Source organism: Oryctolagus cuniculus, chromosome 10 (genome assembly GCF_964237555.1).
Source record: "Oryctolagus cuniculus chromosome 10, mOryCun1.1, whole genome shotgun sequence".
In the NCBI taxonomy this organism is placed as follows: domain Eukaryota; kingdom Metazoa; phylum Chordata; class Mammalia; order Lagomorpha; family Leporidae; genus Oryctolagus; species Oryctolagus cuniculus.
In genome coordinates this window covers 29,592,746-29,612,151 of record NC_091441.1, presented here as the reverse complement: position 1 = coordinate 29,612,151, position 19,406 = coordinate 29,592,746, and the positions used below count along the sequence as shown (strand labels likewise).

At 58.5% G+C, this 19,406-nt stretch overlaps 1 protein-coding gene across 3 annotated transcripts in view; it reads right to left on the bottom strand.

The window, feature by feature from the left end:
• ZBTB7C (zinc finger and BTB domain containing 7C) overlaps positions 1 to 19,406 on the bottom strand; it is a 312,790-nt gene that overhangs the window by 76,551 nt on the left and 216,833 nt on the right. Inside the window, exons 1-2 of one of the 3 annotated variants that reach the window (XM_051851244.2) lie at positions 11,263 to 11,405; positions 11,022 to 11,150 (exon numbers count right to left, since the gene is read on the bottom strand). The exons of 1 other annotated variant lie outside the window; for it this stretch is intronic. The gene's annotated coding sequence lies outside the window, so the exon portion shown is untranslated. Of the gene's footprint in view, positions 1 to 11,021; positions 11,151 to 11,262; positions 11,406 to 19,406 lie in introns of those variants that run through there. One more of the 3 variants, XM_051851242.2, reaches the window with a different exon arrangement.

Here is a 19,406-nt window from a genome sequence, read left to right as displayed (position 1 = left end):
CCATCCATCAGCTGTCTTTCCAAGGTGGTGTAGCCGCACCACAGCAGCCAGCTAAGAATGCATGGCACCAGGCAGCCCTTACCCAGTGTGCTGTGGGCATGAGAGCCCAGCGAAGGGGAGGCAGAAGTGGGCAGCAGGCCCCCACAAGATCACCCGGGCATCTGCAGTCCACTTCTAAAAGCCGTGCACATCTGGCCAGGGCTGGGCTGGGGCAACGGGCCATTCCTGTAGCATTTCATCTCTTCAAAGGATGCCATTTCCACCATCCACATGCGGGCTTTCGGCTTCCTCTACCACCTGTCACGCTGACTTCCCCCGTCACTGCTACCTGTTCCGATTAAGTCCCTGGTAATCATTACCCTGAAATACGCATTATGAGAGAATTCTTCACGATCACCGGAAGAATGACTTCATCTAAGAGCATGACAGGATTTCGTCATGCTCAGGTCTCAGCAGCTTCTTGGTATTCTTTACTTTTTCTTATTTATTAGAAAGGCAGAGTGGGGAGGAAGTGGAGGGGAGGGGGGAGAGCAAAGGGGGGAGAGCAAAGCGGGGAGGGAGGAGGAGGAGGGGGAAGGAGAGGGAAATCTTCCACTTATTGATTTACTCTCCAAATGTCTGCAACAGCAGGTCCTGGGCCAGGTCGAGGGTGGGAGCTGGGACTTGGTCTTGGTCTCTCATGTGGGTGGCTCTCGCATCACCTGCCGCCTCCCAGGGTGCACATTAGCAGGAAGCTGGAGCTGGGGGGGTGGAGCCGGGAAGGGAAACCAGCCGCAGACATCCCAAGAGGCTTCTTAACCACCGTGCCAGATGCCTGCCCTGGGAGTTTTATTAAACACGTGAAAATGACTGTCACTTTAATGGACTCCTCGACTTCCTGGGACTTGGAGACAGTCCTGGGTGCCACTCCCCTCTGTCCACATCAGAGCAGGGCTCAGAGCCCAGGCTGGACAGTGTGGCCACTGAGTGGCCCTTGAATCAATCACCTGGGACTGACTGTGGGCTTAAATCCCCACTGCTTTCCAAAAATCTGCTTATCCCCAGAATTGCAGAAGTCCAAGGCCCCAGGGGAGATCCTGGACAAATGGATGCCTTCTGCAGTTCCGCATTCCCTGGGGGTACCTGCTTGGAATGGGCCATGGCTAGCTCTGTGGGTTACACACGACATCTCCCCAGCTTTGGTTCCCATCAATCCCCACCTCCCCCGAGAATGGCTGTGTGATGGGAGAGAGGGAGGAAGACCAGAGCTCGGCAAGTCTGTGCAGTTACTTAACCTGGTCAGGGTCACCTGCAGGCTCCCCGTGGGTCTGAGCAAGCATGAGTCCCTGTACAGTCAGAATGATCACCTACAGGGGCCGGTGCTGTGGCTCAGCTGGTAAAGCTGCCACCTGCGGCACCAGCATCCCATATGGGTGCCGGTTCAGTCCTGGCGCTCCTCTTCCAATCCAGCTCTCTGCTGTGGCCTGGGAAAGCAGTGGAAGATGGCCCAAGTCCTTGGGCCCCTGCACCCATGTGAGAGACCTGGAAAAAGCTCCTGGTTCCTGGCTCAGCTCTGGCTGTTGTGGCCATTTTGGGAGTGAACCAGTGGATGGAAGATCTCTTTCTCTCTCTCTCTCTCTCTCTCTCTCTCTCTCTCTCTCTGCCTCTGCCTCTGCCTCTGCCTCTCTGTAGCTCTGCCTTTCAAATAAATAAATAAATATTTTTTAAAAAATGACCACCTGCTGCCTTGGGGCAGGGAAGAAGGGGGAGCGAAATGGAGAGATGGGAGAGGGAGGAAAAGGGCAGAAGGGGTGCAGGAAGACGCATTGCCTAAGGAAGCTCTTTCCGTGCTTACACAGCATGCGTCCAGGCCACACACCAGGGCTCAACCCTCGCTTCACAATGAAGAAACCGCAGCACAGAGAGGCGACTTAGCTGGCCCGTGAGTGCCAGAGCTGGGACTCGAACCCGAGCCCATGTGCTTGGAGGCTGTGCTGAGCTGCACCCTTTGCCCCAGCTCAAGGCGCCACCCTAAAGAGACCTCAGCTCAAGCCTCATCCCGGCTTTCTGCACACTCAGCCAGGGGCGGGGCCTCATCTTCCAGACTTGCACTTCCCTTCCAGGGGCTGCTCCTACCTGGCTCAGACGGCAGCCACGCAGAAGGTGCAGGGCGGGATCTGCGTGCCTGTCCTGCTGGAGCCCTAAGTCTGCTCTGAGAGGGTGTCCCTGGCCACGGGGAAGGCCCTGTGGGCCAGCTTTGCCCCTCCCCCCCCACCCTGGGCCCTACTGCCCTCTCCTAGGCTCCCCCCACGTGAGCCTCGCCCGGCCTTTCATCACCGTGGGGGCTCCGGCCTGGCTGCTGCTCAGCCCTCTCCTCCGCCTGGGTCTGCACAGAGTTCACCGCCATGTTCCTGGAAAAGCTCCCAAGAGCTGGAGGCCAGGTTCACTTGGAGGGTGCACGGCAGGGTGGGAGGGGAGCGAGGGGGAGGACCAGGGGAGGAGGCTGCAGCTCAGCAGGGAGCAGCCGCAAGGCAGACAGGGCAGAGGAGAGGACTGGAGAACCCCACAGCTGTGGGTCCCCCAGGGCCGCCCAGGGGCTCTCTGCCCTCAGGCTGGAGTCGCCCGGAGTGCCCCTTATCCGCCGTCTTGCCATCCACCCAGCTGTTCTCCCTCCCTCCTGGGGTCACAGGTGCTACCTCGAGGAAGCCCACAGGCCTGCTTAGAGGGAACAGACTCTCACGTGTCTGGATAGCTCAGCTCTGCTCCATTCCAGAACTTTCAGAAGCCCTGGGTCCCCCTGCAATGCACCCCCAAAGCGCCCACACTCAGTCCTCCCCCGCTCCCAACTCAGCACCTGCAATGCTGATCCTTAACAACCCCGCCCCAATGCCAGGCTTTGCCCGCAGCTACCTGTGCCGCATCACCAGGGGTTCCTGGAGGCCCTCAGGCCCCACGCACTGCCTGGAGTTCCTGGCTGTGCTTCATCCTCACCCTCTGTCCACTCCCCCCTGGGAACAGGCACCCTTGGGCCTCCTCGGTCAAACACGGACCCTCCCCTGACCCACGGGGGCTGGGGAGCGGGGTAGGCAGGGTTAGTGTCTTCCAGGCCTTAGGTGAATCAGGGCAAAGAACAGGCTTTTTCCTAATAACCGGTCAGATCGCCAGGACAGGGGCCAGAGATGGCCGTTCTGAAGGGGTGCTGAGAGCTAACGTGGGGTGATTTGGGAATGCAGAGCATTTCCTGGATGGGGAAGGTATTTGAGTGGTAGAAGCAGAACAGGAAGCGATCGGGGAAAAATGTTTCCTGGGAATGCCTGTGTCACTGCCCTCCCGCAGACTGCCAAGTGAGACACACTCAGAGGGCTTCCTCACCGCCTGGTGTCCCCGTCACCCGGTTAGAACCCCAACGTTTGGGCATTCACCGAGGACAGATCCCACACGCACACATGTCCACATGCACACGCATGCACTCTCAGAAGGAAAACCCAGCAACGCCCAGCAAAGTCCCCAACATGTCCCTCTCGGAGCTGCCAAGTGTGGAGCCCTCGACCCTCGGCTGGAGGCAGACCAAGCGCGTTTCCTTTCATTGCAGCTTCCAGCCCTCTAGAATTTCTCCTTCTCTGCAGCTCCAGGCCACAGAGACATTAATCCCCCTTCAAATGAACCTTCTAGGCCCTTCCTTCATTAAAAAAAAAAAAAAAAAGTCTTCTCAAAACACGCAGGCAGTGGCTCTAATGTCCTCTGCTGTGTGCGTCTGCCAGGGAGGGAGGGAGGGGGCGCTCCTCACCTGGCCCCTCTCTTGCGCGGAGGCAGAAACGTGACCCCTCCTGCCCTCTCCTCCCCCAGCTTTCAGAAACAGCGATTATTTCAGTGCTTAGAACACAGCTGTCCTGTGAATTGTCCAGGAGGGGCGTGGGGGGAGGGAGCCGGGGGTTGCAGCACCGAGAGTTCTGAATAAATCAGCCCTCCCAGGCCCAGCCCCGCCCGCCTGCTCTCTGCCAGGTGGGAGCTGGGGAGGCGCTGGCCGAGCCCAGGGGTGGCAGAAGCACTTTCGGCACAGGCTGCTGAGGGCAGGGCCCCAGCGGGGGAGGCTGGGGAGCACAGTGTGCAGCCAGGGTGAGGGCTGGAGCTGCCTGCCCCAGCTATGCACCGTGAACTCAGAGCAAGACTCTCCTTCCTCCAAAGCAAGGAGTCCCCAGATCATCCCGACTGGGCTGCCTCTCTGCTTGACATGCACCCTTATGTTATCTGAGGACAGAAATGGAGCTTTGGTCGGTCTGTCAGCAACAGGAGGTGTTTGGGAAACACTGGTTAAATGAATGAATGACTCTGGACTACTACTGGAAACCATAAAGGGAAGTGGGGAAAGCGCTAGGGGTTTGAGGGACATGGGCAGGGATGTCACTGAGCAGGAAGGAAGAAACTGCTGCTGAGTCACGTGCTACCTCCCAGCTGGGCACACAGCCCGCAGGGCAGCTCTGGGAGACCACCTGCTCCCTGCCCTCAGTTGGCTCTACCGACATACAACTGCCACCTGTGTGACTCCTGCGTCGTCCTGCTCCAGGAAGTTGGCACGCCTGTCCCATGAGAGTGGGCCACTCCGAAGTGTCCAAGTTGAGCCTTGGGCATGACCTCCTTGGGGGCTCTCCCTATTGTCTTCAGTGGCAGAAGCCCCCTCGACGGATCAGATTCGGTGTAGAACCAGATCCAGGCAAAGCTCTTCTGCTGCAAATACTGAGTTCCCACGCGGAACACCAGTCTAATGCCAGCCCTCATCTCAAGAGAGGCACCGAGGGGCTGCACTGGCTTTCAGACTTCATCCCGGTCACCTGCAGGCGCCCAGCTGCCTCCCGTGAAATTTGCCTCCAGTCCTTCCCGGGGAGGGCCCAGGCATCTGTCATCTTTTCCAAGCCTTATTAGGGGATTACACTGTGGAGTCAGGTTTAGGAGCTGCCGGACTAAGCATGGGTTTGCAGGTGAAAAGTTCATCACGAGCAGAGCCGGGCTCAGGCTGCCCCCTGGGTCACACAGGCCAGACTTGGCTACAGCCACTGCAAAGCTGTGACGAACATGAAGCCACCACCCGGCCAACGACCGAGCACTTGGGCCATCTTCTGCTGCTTTCCCAAGCACATTAGCTGGGAGCCAGATTGAAAGTGGAGCAGCCAGGACTTGAACAGGTGCCCGTGTGGGATGCCGGCACTGCAGGCTGTGGCTTTACCCACTATACCACAACACTACAACCCCTCCCTCACCCCATGCTAACTTCTGAGGGGTTATATTCTCCAGGAAGCATCCCGATGAGAGGCCACATCTTTGTGATCTTCCAACTAGGTGAGTTTCTCATGCCAGTGGGCTCAACTTTATCTCCGTTTAGAGTGTTAGCCCAGCGAGTCCCATGCAAACAGGGTAAGACAATGTTGCCATGGAGCCGAGGCACCAGCGTGAAAGGGACACACAGCCACACACAGTAACTGCCCCAAGAAGTTTACAGAGAGAACTCGGGCCACGCCCTGGGACGAGGAGGAGAAACATCAGGGTGTCCCTGGGGGAGACCTCAGAAGTGGAAAGGCTCCCATTCTACCTATGGCAAATGACCACGGCTGAGCTGACGCCAGGATATTCCCTGGATACTGCTTCCTGGAGAATATAACCCCTCAGAAGTTAGCATGGGGTGAGGGAGGGGTTGTAGTGTTGTGGTATAGTGGGTAAAGCCACAGCCTGCAGTGCCGGCATCCCACACGGGCACCTGTTCAAGTCCTGGCTGCTCCACTTTCAATCTGGCTCCCAGCTAATGTGCTTGGGAAAGCAGCAGAAGATGGCCCAAGTGCTCGGGCCCTGCACCCACATGAGAGAGACCTGGAAGAAGCTCCTGGCTCTTGGCTTTTATCTGTCTGAGCTCTGGCCATTGCAATCATTTAGGGGGCAAACCAGCAGATGGAAGACCACTCTAATTCTTTCAAATAAATATAATACTTTCAAAAGAAGAAGTTAGCATGGACATAAACATGATATATTATCATTTATTAGTGAGGCTATGGTGGACCTGGAACCATCGTACACTACTGCAGAGGTATACAATGGGGCAGTCCCTGTGAAAAACAGTCTGGGAGTTTCCCAAAAGGCTAAACATGGATAGGGTTGTCCCATGACTCAGGAATTCTCCCGGTGGGCGTATACCCAAGGGAAATGACAAACACAGGCGCACCAGAACACAGACACAACTTGCCACCCATCCACTGGTGAACAGAAAGACCCAATGTGGCAGGTCCAGACGAGGAGGATTCTACAGCAGTGAGAAGAATGGAAGTGCACACGCTACCCCGTGGATGAATCTAGAAAGCAAGAGACCCACTGAAAGCAGCCACTCACAAAAGGCCCCATGTGGCAATTCCACGCGTGTGAAATGTCCGGCTCGGGCACGGCTACAGAGGCAGGAGTATCGGTGGCCTAGGCCTGGGGTGTTGGGGTGAATGGGCAGAGACCGCTAATGGGTACAAGGCTTCTTTCTGCTCTGAAATTGATCTTGGGATGGGTGCACAGCCCTGGGATGGGCCCACAATCCTAGAATCCGAGGTGAATTTGTGTAGTGTGTGGGCTACATCTCAGTGGTTCCAAAATGAAACAACTCTCAGAAAAGCTCCTACTGTTCAGGTTCTGCTTCCAAGAGGCCGGTGTCAGCGGGGGCTAGGACCACCATCGCCTGGCCAAGTGGCCATCACTGGCAGCTTCTCAAAGACCAGAGAGCCAACCTCGTATCTCCAGAAAGAACATCACAGAATCCACAGGCAAAAGGGCCAGTGTGGTGTGCGTGTGCACACACAGGTGTGCGGGCACCACAGACTCCCCTGAAGGCCAAGTCCAGTGACACGACAGCAGAGGGGAAGGTCACGTGTACCTTTGCACCTGGTTTGTGTCTAATTGGAAAAGGCCGGCCGAGACCGTGTACCACGTTATTAGGCAAGTGCTCACATGTGGAGCCGCAGAGTTGCTGTACTCCATCTGTTTGAGGGTGGACTCTGCTGGACAGACGGTCACAGCCCCCCGTGGGGAGCCCACTCTAGCAGCGCAGGCTGTGAGCAGGCCACGCTGCACTGGGCGGCGGCTCTGACCCTGCAGGGGCAGCTTCCTCCTCCCCAGCGGGCCTCCTGCAGGGTGGAGGGAGGTGCAGGGCTGAGAACGAGATGGAAGGGAGCCGGTGCTGGCTGATCCCCTCCCAAGCAAGGCCCGGACACTGGGGCCTTCCAAATGGAGCAAAAGCCAGTGCAAAGCAGAGAGCAAGCACCCCATTGGCCTCAACACAGGAGGGAAAGGGCCCCTCCGCAGCAATGCTGAGAGCCAGGCGCTGAAGAAGAACTCTGCCTTCCGAGACATCATTCTTCTGACCCCATCGTGGTACCTCGGGGGTCCGCCGGTACTGAAATTTACTAATCAACGTCATGCAGGATATAAAGGACCCGTTTCATCATCCCATTTCCAGGCCTTTTTTTTTTTTTTTTTGCTTAGTCATGAGAAGTCCAGTAAGTTAAAACGAAAACTAACAAGCACAAGCATATACCACAAAAGACGGGGGTGGGGGTGGTGTCGGGGTGGGCGTCCTTCGTGGAAGCTACTATGAGGCAGGCAGCTTCAGAAAGGAAAAACACAACCTCTGACTAACAGGAAGGAGACTCCAAATTGCTCTTGGCAACAATCTCTCAACCCGATTCCCCTCCCTCTATTCATCTCCACAGTTCCCAGCCGAAGGAAAATAAACCAAACAGCTCTCTCCCCGGCCCAACCTGTAGAGCTGCACAGCCGAGCGGGGACTGAACAAACACCCTCCCCCCCCTCCAATGCACTGATACACCTGTGCCATCGGGGCCAACCTGGGGCGGCCGCCCTCCGTGAGCCCATCCTCTCGACATCAGGCGGAAAATGCGCTTTGGGCATCAAAATGGAATGCAATGCAATCTTGTGACTTCAAACCCAGGAGATTTTTTTTTTTAAGAGAAAGAAGAAAAGTCTCCTGGTGGGAAGAGTGGGTGTCAGTTCTGGGGAGGCAGGTCCCAGAGGCAAGAGGCAGCAGCTCCCCATCCTTACAAAAGTGAGAGTTAATGTTAGAGCTGGTTATCACACACCTATTGCACCCTTCAGGATGGGAGGAGAGTGAACAGGCCAGACATTCCAGAATGTTTACGGCCGCTCCGTCTCCCTACCATCCAACGCCATTCTAATAGCACAGAGGCGTTGGCAGCTAAGGCTGGACGTAAGTGGTGATGGAAGTGGAGAGAATAGGGTCTTTCTAGCTGAGCCCTGGAACCACCCAGGCAGGCCTGTGTGAGCTGTGCTGGGAACTGCTGGGGGCCAAGGGGTCTGGGTTCCGGTCCTAACTTCGCTCCCTGCAAATCCTGTGACTACAGAGAGCTCCTCTCCCAGGACCGGGGGCTTGGAGCACGTGAGGCATGCATCAGTGCATCAGGAGGGCGAGGGACTCCGGCAGCTCTCAGCTCGTCCGCCACCACTCCAGAGGGCCCACCTTCTCGGAGGCCGCGTGGACCTCATGTCCCGCTCCCATGTGCCAAAGCTACAGGCTCATTTTGGAACCCACAATCATATACTCTAAAGGGATAATCTGGACAGCCAAGGCTTACAGGGCTTCCTGGGCACTTGGGCAGAGGCTGCTGGTGCTACGTGGCCTCCACAGCGGTCCCTGGAGCCAGGGACGAGCCCTGGAGACAGCAGCATGGGGCCAGCCCTTGAGTCCCACATGCCTGCCCCTTCCTCCCTTCCAGTCTTTCCTTCTCCCACGGCTCTCTCCCCCGACACCCCTCCCACGCAGGTCCCATTTCACCCACTCCCTGCCCACGGAGAGATGTACTATTACTCCTGCTTCTACCAGTGCTGTTTCTAGTACTGTTCCCACACACAGAGGCCAGGTCTGACCTCACTCACTGGAGTACGCCCAGCAGTTAGCACCCAGGAGACAACGCGACAGCTGTTGAATAATCGATTGATCGATGGATTACATGAAAACAAACAGGTTCAAGAACATTCACACTATGTGTAACCCTTATATACTATTTTGTGTTGTGCTACAATTATCCCAAGGCGATTTCTCTCCCCTCACTTAGGAGAGTCTATCATGTGCTTTAACGGGTAGCTTTGAGTTCTCTCTCCTTCACTAACCAGTTGGGGAGCTCCAGAGTTTGCTCATTTACAAAGTGGGGAGAACCGTTCATCTCTGCTGGAGTTGGGTGTGTTAGAGGTGACAATTGCGGAACACAGTAGGTGGTCACTAAATGTCTCACCCCTGTCTTCCTGCCCTTACCCTCTGGGCTTTGTGTCCCTGCACTCACACAGCAGGACAAGCCTCAGTGTCCGGGCCAGTTAGGGCTCCCTCCTTCAAGTTCCTGCCCTGGTGCTACCTCCTTTAGAAGCCATCCTTGCTCTTGCTGGATCCCAAAGTGGCTCTCCCCACGGGCTGCGGAGGGGCTGCTACGCCCTGCCTGGCTGCACTTACTGCTGTGTGAGTCTCATCCATCTCGGCCCAAGGCCTTTTGGGGGAGTTTGGGCCACTTCGGAGGGCAGCTCCCAGCAGGGCTCAGAACATATCTGGTGGGAGCAGATTCTACAGATTTCGCCAAGTTCTGCAGAGCACGCAAGCTGGGGCCAAAGGACGCCCGTGGCACAGCTTGTAACCTGGGGGGCTTGTCTTGCCCACAGGGCAGCAGCTGTGTCCCTCAGCTGGGAATGAGGGTGATGAGGATGGCAGGGGCTGCCTGGGCCATGATGCTGGGACTGGTAGTTCAGGAGAACGTGGGAAACAAAAGCCATTGCCATATTCACTGGGAGCCGGGCACACGCTGGGCTGGGTCTTCCTTGGGAGGGTGGGGACTCTGCTGGTTCAGTCCAGGTTGGTCCTGAGGGGACAGATGGCTCACAGGCTACTTCCTCTCCTACTCAGAGGGGTTCCTGAGCCTTGCTCCGCCCAGGAGGACTTCACTGAGCAAGTACAGAAGGCAGGCCCAGTGCAGCCCAAATCCAGGATGGCAGAGCCTTAATCACCCCCATCCCCTCGCGCCCCTCCCCGTTCTATCTAATCTGAACAGTGATGGGTTCAATCACTTCCTTTCTATCTGGAGGAATCTGCAACTAGCCGGTTAGCTGTCTGATAAACCGGAGGAATGGGCTCCTCCCAGGCAGATCCGCGGGTACCAGCTGTGGAAAGAGATAGGGTACCCGCTTTGCACACCCCAGTCTATCCCCTGCCCCAACAGAAGCCAGAAGCAGACCCCAGCGCCCCAGATCCCTCAGCGCACAAAACCAAGCAAAGCACCCCGCTGGGCGCTGGTCCTTCCCGGGCCAGACCGGGACCCAGGCATTCCGGAGGGTGACAGGGACCGCGGCTTGCGCTGCGCTTGGGGCTGAGGACACACAGGGCTGGTCCCCCGCCTTTCCCCTCAGGGGCCTCCTCCAGGGCTCCTGGAGGCCCCACTTGCCTCACTCGCCGGGCATTTTCCCAGTGCGGCACCTCCAGGTTGGGGTGTGAGAAGGCCCCCCACACACCCACCCTGGGCACAGACGGGGCTCCCCCGGCGGCAGGCACATGGACGGGGCTCCCCCGGCAGCAGGCACATCACGCCTTCTGCCCACGTTTGAGGACCTCCATGTCTGCCAAGTTGCCCTTGTTTTTGTTCCTCCCAAGTTTTACATCCGACACTCCCGGGACTAACAATGTACCCTTCCCAGTGCCCTAACAACTGGTTGCTGTCCCCTTGCTCCAAAAAGGCCAGCCTCTGCGGGCATGCTATCGGCAGCAGGGCACCGGTGGTCGCTTCTGCCCAGCTCCAGAGTCCCTCCCTGTCTCCCCCGAAAGGCGCACACCCACCTCGCATACACCGCCCCTTGCTAGGCTGCCCCGCAGACCCCCAGGCGCTACCCCGGGGGCCGTCCTGCCTGGCTGGGCTGGTCGGTGGTTTCCTCCCACCCCCCACTCCCCGGGCTCCTGGGAGCCCCTTCCATGCCCGCCCGCCTGTCGGTCAAGGCTGCCCCAGACCCACCTGGGCGCCGCGGGGCTGCTGCGCTCCTGCCCCGGCTGTGTCCTGAGCGCCGCCAGGGTCCCGGGCTGGGAGTCCACGCGGCAGGGCTGCTCTGCTCCTGGAGCCTGCGGCGGCAGCGGCGGCAAGAGGCTGTCATTGATTCAAGCAGGGCGAGTTAAGCCATCCCAGGAGTGGTTTGGAGCGAGCACTCCCTCCCCTCCCTCCAACCAGAAGTATCTGGCAGGGAGCCCCTTCCGTCCACCTGTACGCGGAGCGTGGGGCAGGGACCAGGGCCACTGCTGGCACTTTGGGCTTCACTTCACGCCCTGCAAATTGAGCTCTTCCCAGAAGGTAAAGTAGAAACGAAAGCAAGCGTGGAGGAGGGGTTGTTCTCTCTCCCTCCTCTCCTGGGTCCCTGAGACCAGTCTCTCTTTCCCTCCCCCGCCTTCCCCCCCTTCCTCCTCCCTTCCTCCCCCTCCCTCTCTCAAATATTTTACAAAACATCTTAACGTTTATTTCAAAGCAAGGGAGGCTTTTTATTGTTATTATTTTATTCAATACTGCGTGTCTGTCTTTTATTTTTAGAGGCAATTTTATTTCCATTTGCGTGAAACCTGAGCCCAACAAAATTACTGGAATTATATGTTTTCTCCTTAAAGGGTCGTGAGTGTAACTTAACCAAATCAAACACTTGCACGGGCCATCATTCAGGTGACAAAAACAGGGTGGAAGCGCAGGCAGCTGGCACAGAAACACAGCCCCTGCCTAGCAGGACCTGTCCCAGCAGGGGTGGGGGTCATGAGACCCGAGGGGGCACCCCCGGCCACCTCTTCCCCTCTCCCAGAAACACATAGCACACAGGCTGACTCAGACACACCACCCGTGAGGCCCGCCGTCCACACTGGGGTGGGCCCAGAGGCGTGGCCACAGCACCCTTTCCCTGGCCTTTCCTGCAAACCACACAACCACACCCTTTTTGAAAACGGTCAGCTGGGAGGCTCCAGCCAGCTGGCTCCATCAGGCCTCTGTCCCCTGGAACTGTCTGGTCACCTGGGGGACATTGCCACCAACTCCTGAACAGCTGGCTGCTCTCAGGACCGGGGGAGGAGCCAGGGGACTGATCCTTTCCTGTTGACCTGCTGCCCTGCGTGCCACGGAGAGTGAGCACCCCAGGAGTTCTGCAAGACGCTGGCCTTACACAGCCTTCCAGGGCCTCTGCTCTTCCAGGCGCAGGCCATGAGCCCTGAAGCCTCCCAGAGCTGAGGGTAATCCCAGAAGCACACGAGCCCCGTGCATTGCCAGGGAGGGGGCAGTGATTTGTAAAGTTCCTCCCAAATTCCTCCGACTGACATGTCCCTGCCCGAGAACCCAGCGTCAGCGATTCGTGCTTTCTCAGGGCACACAGGCGACACCTGCCTCGGACAGCCAGGCCCGACTGTTTCACGGGGGGTGGGGGGTGGGGGTGGGGGTGGGGTGGTGGTCTCTGTGCTTCTAAAACCGGAAATACCCATGGGCCAGGGGAGCAGGAGTCTCCATAAGGGCATGGAATGGGACTTCCAGGGGCCCCCATGCTGCCGTGGGAGGGCCGGGCAGGCCAGAAGGGGGCCCCTTGTCGGAGCAGGTACACAGTCTCCAAGGCTGGATGGTGACTCCAGCACTCCCAGGAACACCCAAGCCGAAGACTGAAAGGTTAAATCCCTTTGTCCACACAAGTCACTAATTAAATATGCAATCAAAGCCTCACTCCACGATCCACTCCCCGCCCTGGGCAGGTGAAGGTGCCCATGTGTGACCTGGATGGAATCACTATCGACCCAGAAGTGTTTCTTGGGCGCCCATTGGGGTTTGCCTCAGAGGACTGGGTGGGGATGGGGTGCGGTGGGTGCAGGGGGTACCACCCTCGGAACCTCAGGTATGCGGCTGAGATAAAGCACAGGTGGCCTGTGCTGTGTGGGGCAAGGTGCACACAGCACGGTGTGGGGTCTGTGAACACAGGAAGCCCAGGGCAGTTGGTAAGACAGGGTGGGCTCCAGGAGAGGTTTGTGCTGTTGTGAGCAGGAGGGCTTGTCCAGCAGCGGATTGGGGGGTGGAGGCACTTGGGGAAGCCGCTGGTGGCCTGGCTCAGGGGTCTTTGCAGTGGGTGGGCTATCAGGTGGGGGCCTGCGGGGGTGGAGCCAGTTTGTGAACTCAGCTTTCTGGTGAAAGCAGAGGGCACAGGGCAGGGCCTGCTTTGGAGGGGAGGGAGGACTTCAAGGCCTCTTCAAAGCCAGCTGGAGCGGGATGTGGGCAGAGGGGAGAGAGGGGGAGGGAGGCTGCGGGAGCGGTGGGGAGAGTGGAGGTGCCCAGCCCAGCCCGCCTCCAGGCGGCCCCTCCCAGTAGGGCTGCAGCTCCAGGCTGGAGGGAGTGTCTGGGTAGGCCAGGGCCAATGCTATTGCAGCCAAGAGCCTGGGGGAGAGCTGGCCGCTGTCCAGCCCACCGGCTGGGTCGTGCAGTGGACAGTGAATGTCCCTCCTCCCTCCCCTTTAATCACTGGCCCTGTAGGGACACGCCCTTCCGAATGGCCCCTGGCAAAAAGTGGGGAGCCCCGCCCTACCCTACCGCCCCTCCAGCCCCACTCCAGTGCCAACCGCCTCCTGGGAACAGGAACATAAAGGAGTCTCAGAGGGGTGTGGTGGGGAGAGGGGACGGAGGCGGCTCCCAAAGCCACCCACAGAAGGGCTCTGGGCAGCCAGACTCCAGACCAGTGGTTGTGCATTTTCCTTAGGGCCCTCTTCAGCTCCCTCCCTCCCTCCCTCCTACCCCACCTCTGCCCCCATCCCTGGCTCTTCCCCACTTCCGTGGTCAGGTCAGCCAAAGCACTTGGAAATAAGCTGGCCTCTCAGCTGCTTCCAAACCCCACAAGTCCCTTGTGTTCCAGGGAGGGCGAGCGCCGACTTCCCCAACAAGCAGAGCTTGGAAGGAGGGCTACACAGCAGTGCTAGGCACGAGCCAGCGAGCTACTGTCTCAACCTGAAGACCTGGAAGGGCCTGGGGGCTGGCAGTGATGTGGGTGCACACACACACACACACACTCACACACAGGTCCAGACTGTCCTCCCATACACGGGAAAGAGCTGGGTGCCCACAGGACGGGTGTGGGCCAGAAACACTCAACTCTGCAGGAACTGCTCCCTCCCTCTGTCCTTCCAACAACACCACGGGGCCCATCCTGTTGTTCTCCTCCTCTGCCATCTGAGGCTCAGAGAGGTCTTGCAGCTTGCTCAAGGTCACAATGCACGAGTATCACAAAACTGGACACGCGCCTCTGTCTGTGAGTTCTCATGCCCGAAGGCTCCCCTGGGGTTCAGGTGTTGCCTATGTCCGATTCATACAGCTTGTTCCCTCAGGGGCTCAGCTTTGCCACGCTGTGCCTCAGTCTCCCTGTTTCTCCTCCTCCCACACCTGTTACCTGTTTCAGGCCCTTGATCAGATCACTCATGTCATGTGTATGTTTTTACTTGGCTACATGCTTTTATTATTTATTTAAATTTCCTGAAAAAGGGAGAGAGAAGAATACCTCCCACCTGCTGGTTCACTCCTCAAATGCCTCCAACAGCTGGAGCCAAGCCAGGCCAAAGGCAGGAGCTTGGAACTTAGTCTGGGTCTCCTACCTGGGTAGCAGGGACCCCGTGACATAGCCATCACCTGCTGCCACCCAGGATTCACATCAGCGGGAAGCAGGAGTTGGGAGCAGAGCCAGGACTCGAACCCGGTTCCTTCCCAGCCGTGTCATAAGTGCTGCACCAAACCCCCAGGTTTTATTTTGTGACCGTTGCCCCAAGAGTGGAGGCTGCTTGAGGGCAAGGACCCCGCGCGTCTTTTTCGCCCGCTGTGACTCACACTCATAGGCCCTGGCAGTCAGGTGGAGCAGAGAGGCCAACTGAGAGAAGTCCAGATCTGGCCGACGGGAGGGCAGGACCCAGGCTCAGCTCTGCCACTGGCCGGCTGTGTGCCCTCCTGGACCCTGGGACGGCAGGATGACCGAGAGCCCTTGCAGCCCCAGCGCCTCGCAATCAGGTGTGCTTTCAGCCGTGAGAAATCGTGGGTGCTGGTAAAGAGATGAGAAGACCACCCCGGCCACATTGCTCTGGGTGCGGCATCAAGAAGGCTTTGCTGTCAGCTCGGCGAGCACAAGGCATCCCCACAGCTGTGACGGCAGAGGCTGGCAGGGCCACGGCACACAGCACGCACTGCCACCTCAGAGAGGGCCATCCCTCCCCAGCACCAGGTCTGAGGCTCGGCCCCGCTGTGACAACGGGGCTTGCACTCTCTGCGGCCTTCTAAGCCCGTTCACAACCAGCCCTGAGAGAAGTCAGAGAATGGATACGGACGGGAAACTGGGGCCCAGGCTAAAAAGTGAGCCGCGGAACGAGGACCTTGGAACCCAAAGGTGAGCAACCCTCAGGGAGGTTCACAGACTCTTAGAAACGGACAGGAAATCCTTGCACGCTCAGAAACAGGCGGAGAGGTGGCCACGGTCTCACCACACTGCCCAGGCTGAAGTTCACGGCACCCGGGCAGCCAGCGGGCAGTCTCCTGCCGCCTCTCTCTGGGAACGGTGACCAGCCGCACTGCGCCTCACCTGCTTCTCCTGACATCACGCCCGGCACCCAGGAGCTACACAGGTGCTTAGTGAAACTCTGCAGAAAACGGAGTGAAAACTCAAGCAGCTGGTAGGAAGAGGTTTGGCACCAGCAAGGTCCCTCCAGGGGGAAGGGCACGCCTCCTCCCTCTGTACCTCATGGTCCTGAGGTCCCTGGTTTGTACCCACAGCACCTGGGGACTTCCAGCATCACTTGGCTCTGTCGCTCTGTTCCACCGATCAGATCTCCCGGAAACGTGATGCTGATGGGTGCTACTAACTCATTGCTGGGTAGCATCAAGAAGAGAGAGGAAACCACAGCCTTGCGATGGCCACTGAGCTTTCCCAAATCTGTTTGCTGCCCGTGCGACACCCATGTCTGCCAAGGTGCTGTAGGGGCACGGAGCCTGCCACGCGTCACCAAACCCCTCTGCTTCTTCAAGTACCTGGCGGCAATCCAGGGAAGCTGAGGCTGTGGCCTACTGGCCTTGGCTGCCCTGTCCTGGGGGCGCTGGAGGGTGAGAGTGAGGTGCTGTGGCCCCGGGAAGAGGGGAGTAGGTCCAGCTCCCTATCCCCCGCCCTCGGCTTTTCAAGTGCGCTGGGGGACAGCCTTGGCTTGCCTGGGCCTCCAGGGGAGGTGCTGTGGCTCTCGCTGGGGAAGCCCAGGGGAAGTACCTGCAGAGCACCTCCGGGCCACGGAGAAGGGCTCCCAGCCTGGCTACTGCAGAGTGAGCAGGGTGAACGGAGGGTGGGTGTGGGGGTCCCAGACCTCTGCTCCCAGCCTGGCTACTGCAGAGTGAGCAGGGTGAACGGAGGGTGGGTGCGGGGGTCCCAGACCTCTGCTCCCAGCCTGGCTACTGCAGAGTGAGCAGGGTGAATGGAGGGTGGGTGCGGGGGTCCCAGACCTCTGCTCCCAGCCTGGCTACTGCAGAGTGAGCAGGGTGAACGGAGGGTGGGTGCGGGGGTCCCAGACCTCTGCTCCCAGCCTGGCTACTGCAGAGTGAGCAGGGTGAACGGAGGGTGGGTGCGGGGGTCCCAGACCTCTGCTCCCAGCCTGGCTACTGCAGAGTGAGCAGGGTGAACGGAGGATGGGGGCGGGGGTCCCAGATCTCTGCTCCCAGCCTGGCTACTGCACAGTGAGCAGGGTGAACAGAGGGTGGGGGCAGGGGTCCCAGACCTCTGCTCCCAGCCCGAGGGCCCCAGGGCTGCCTGGGGCCTTGCCCCTCCTCCCAGATTGCCCTGGCACTGCTGGCGGGAGGAGGGAATGGTGCCAGGCAGGAGCTTTAGTTAAGCCTAGCTGGGCTGGGCCTGTCACCACCGGAGCAGGCTGGGAGCCTGGGGAGGAAGGGGGGGTGGCTTGGTCAGAACCGGGCCAAGGTGCAGCAGCAGCGAGAGAGGGGGCGGCACTATTAGCTGGGAGAGGCAGCTCCCCTGTGTGCCACCATCTCTCCTTCCTACCTGCCTTTACCTTTCCTCTCTGTTTCCCTTGGAGGCGTGCACCACCCGTCCACACCGCACGCTGTTCCAGGCTTCGGCTGCTCACTGATGAGTAAACCCGTGTGGTCTCCACCCTCATTCAGGTGTGGGTGAGTCTGCTGAGCCCTCGGCTGCTTCCCAGGAGAGCCACCTGGTCTACACCTCCAGCGGCCTCTCACCTCAATCGATCCCCACCCTGAGGGACTGGGAGAGCAGGAATTATGGCTCCCATATAAGTGAGCGAATGGGGCGGAGGGCGGGGAGGGGACCTGCCCAAGGACACCCTGGGAGTGCAGCCGGAGTTGGCTGCGGCCACCTGACTCCCTTTTCCGAGCGCTCCCGCCATTGTCTCTTCCCACAGCGCAGCCACCTGGATTTACCTGCAAAGCAGAAGAGGACTTGGCTCTGGGCTTCTACACTTTTTTTTTTTCTTAAAGAGAAAAGTAGGAAAGAACAAAGAACTTCAAGCTAGACAAACCACAGATTTGCCTAGTATTAAATGAACGCTTGCTGTGTGCAGGACAGGGTCCTGGTGGGTGGAGGTGAACTGGGGAGCTGAGGCCCAGCCACGCAAGCTATAGATTGGGTCTTGCCTCTCACTGCCTGTGCTTCCCGGGGCCCTCCAGATCAGTGAGGATCTCTTTGCCCAGCCGGGTAATTAGCACTCTTCAGGCAGAACAAATACTTCCTGGGAGTTGGCCAGGATTCTCTCCTGGACCAGACTTCAGGCAGGCTCCTCTGAGCCCTCTTCTCCACTAGACCTTGTCCTTGGGCCCTGTCTGGGGCCTGCCTAGCCCAGTAGTAACAAGAATCCTGCTGAGTCAGCTTGAGGAGAGTCCCCTTTGCTTGGTATCCAACTGCTCTGGCCTGCTGGTTGGATCGGCAAGCGTCTCCCTTCGTGCGATGTCTCCTCTTAGTACTGTTCCACCCGCCCTCTTCCCATAAATCCCTGCTTGTCATTGTTCTCCATGGAATAGTCTGAGCCCTCTCTCCTGCTGTAGCCAGGCTCACCCCCAAACACCAGGACGAGTGGGGCTACCCCTACGGTAACAGTACCAAATAAAGTCTCCCTTACCATTTAACCACGTCTGGACACGGTTTTATTGAACAGGTATGGTGCTACAACTCAGAGGGGGTCAGATTCACCACTGGACCCTTGGACTCTCACTCAGAACAATAAGTGGGCACCTGTGAAGCCCCTTGGAGGGGTCTGGGATTGACGGGAGTCGCACTCCTGACCCACCCAGTCCCGGAAGGCAAAGACTGGAAGTGCGGTGAGGCCACTTCGGGGTGTCTGGGGGTTCAGAACGCCCGAGCCTGGGCTGGCAGCATGGCTGAAAGGCACCTGTTGGAGCAGGAGTCTTCCTGGCCCCCTTCTGGTGATTTTTTTCCCCTGAATCTGGAGCGGGAAATTCCTAGAAGCTGGGTTAGGGTCCCAGGCAGACAGGCTGCGCGGGAGCCCCAGGTTTCTCTGTCCCTGGGGCACGGAGGCTGCATCAGGGTCCAGGCTTCGTTGTCTGGGTGGCGTCACCCGTGAGGAACTTGGAGGTCCTCAGCCGCCTGAGACCGGGCTCCCAGAAGCCCTGCTGACCGTGAGCGCCACACCCCAGCACTAGCTCTGTCCTCTTGCTTCTTGCTGGCATGACTGCACCGAGGATAACTTGGGAGCTTAATACCCCGGACCCCGAATTAGCTCCTCTAAGACCCCTTACCTCAGTGCTTCCCTTCCTTCCTCTTCCTTCAGCCACTCCAAACTTCCCTTCAGCACCTGCAGTCCTCTGGCAAATCCTCCTGCAGGGGGCCAGTGCTGTGGCATAGCAGGTAAAGCTGCCACCTGCAGTGTCAGCATCCCATATGGGCACCGGTTCAAGTCCCGGCTGCACCACTTCCGATCCAGCTCTCTGCTATGTCCTGGGAGAGCAGAAGATGGCTCAAGCCCTTGGGCCCCTGCACCCATGTGGGAGACCTGGAAGAAGCTCCAGGCTCCTGGCTTTGGATTGGCGCAGCTCCTGCTGTTGCAGCCAATTGTGGAGTGAACCAGCGGATGGAAGACCTCTCTCTCTCTGCCTCTCCTCTCTCTGTGTAACTCCTCCTTTCAAATAAATAAATAAATCTTTAAAAAAATCCCCCTGCTGGCCTCATACTCTTCTCCTCACCTCCCCACAGTCACCTGACCTCCAGAACCCTGCCCCCACTGGGCTCTGCAGGGACTCAAGGACCCCCTCCCCAAAGCACTGATACATTCAGGGTGCAAGAAGATCCCAAGTCTCCTGCACTCTTTTGGCAGAAAGTTTTAGCCCACCTCAGCT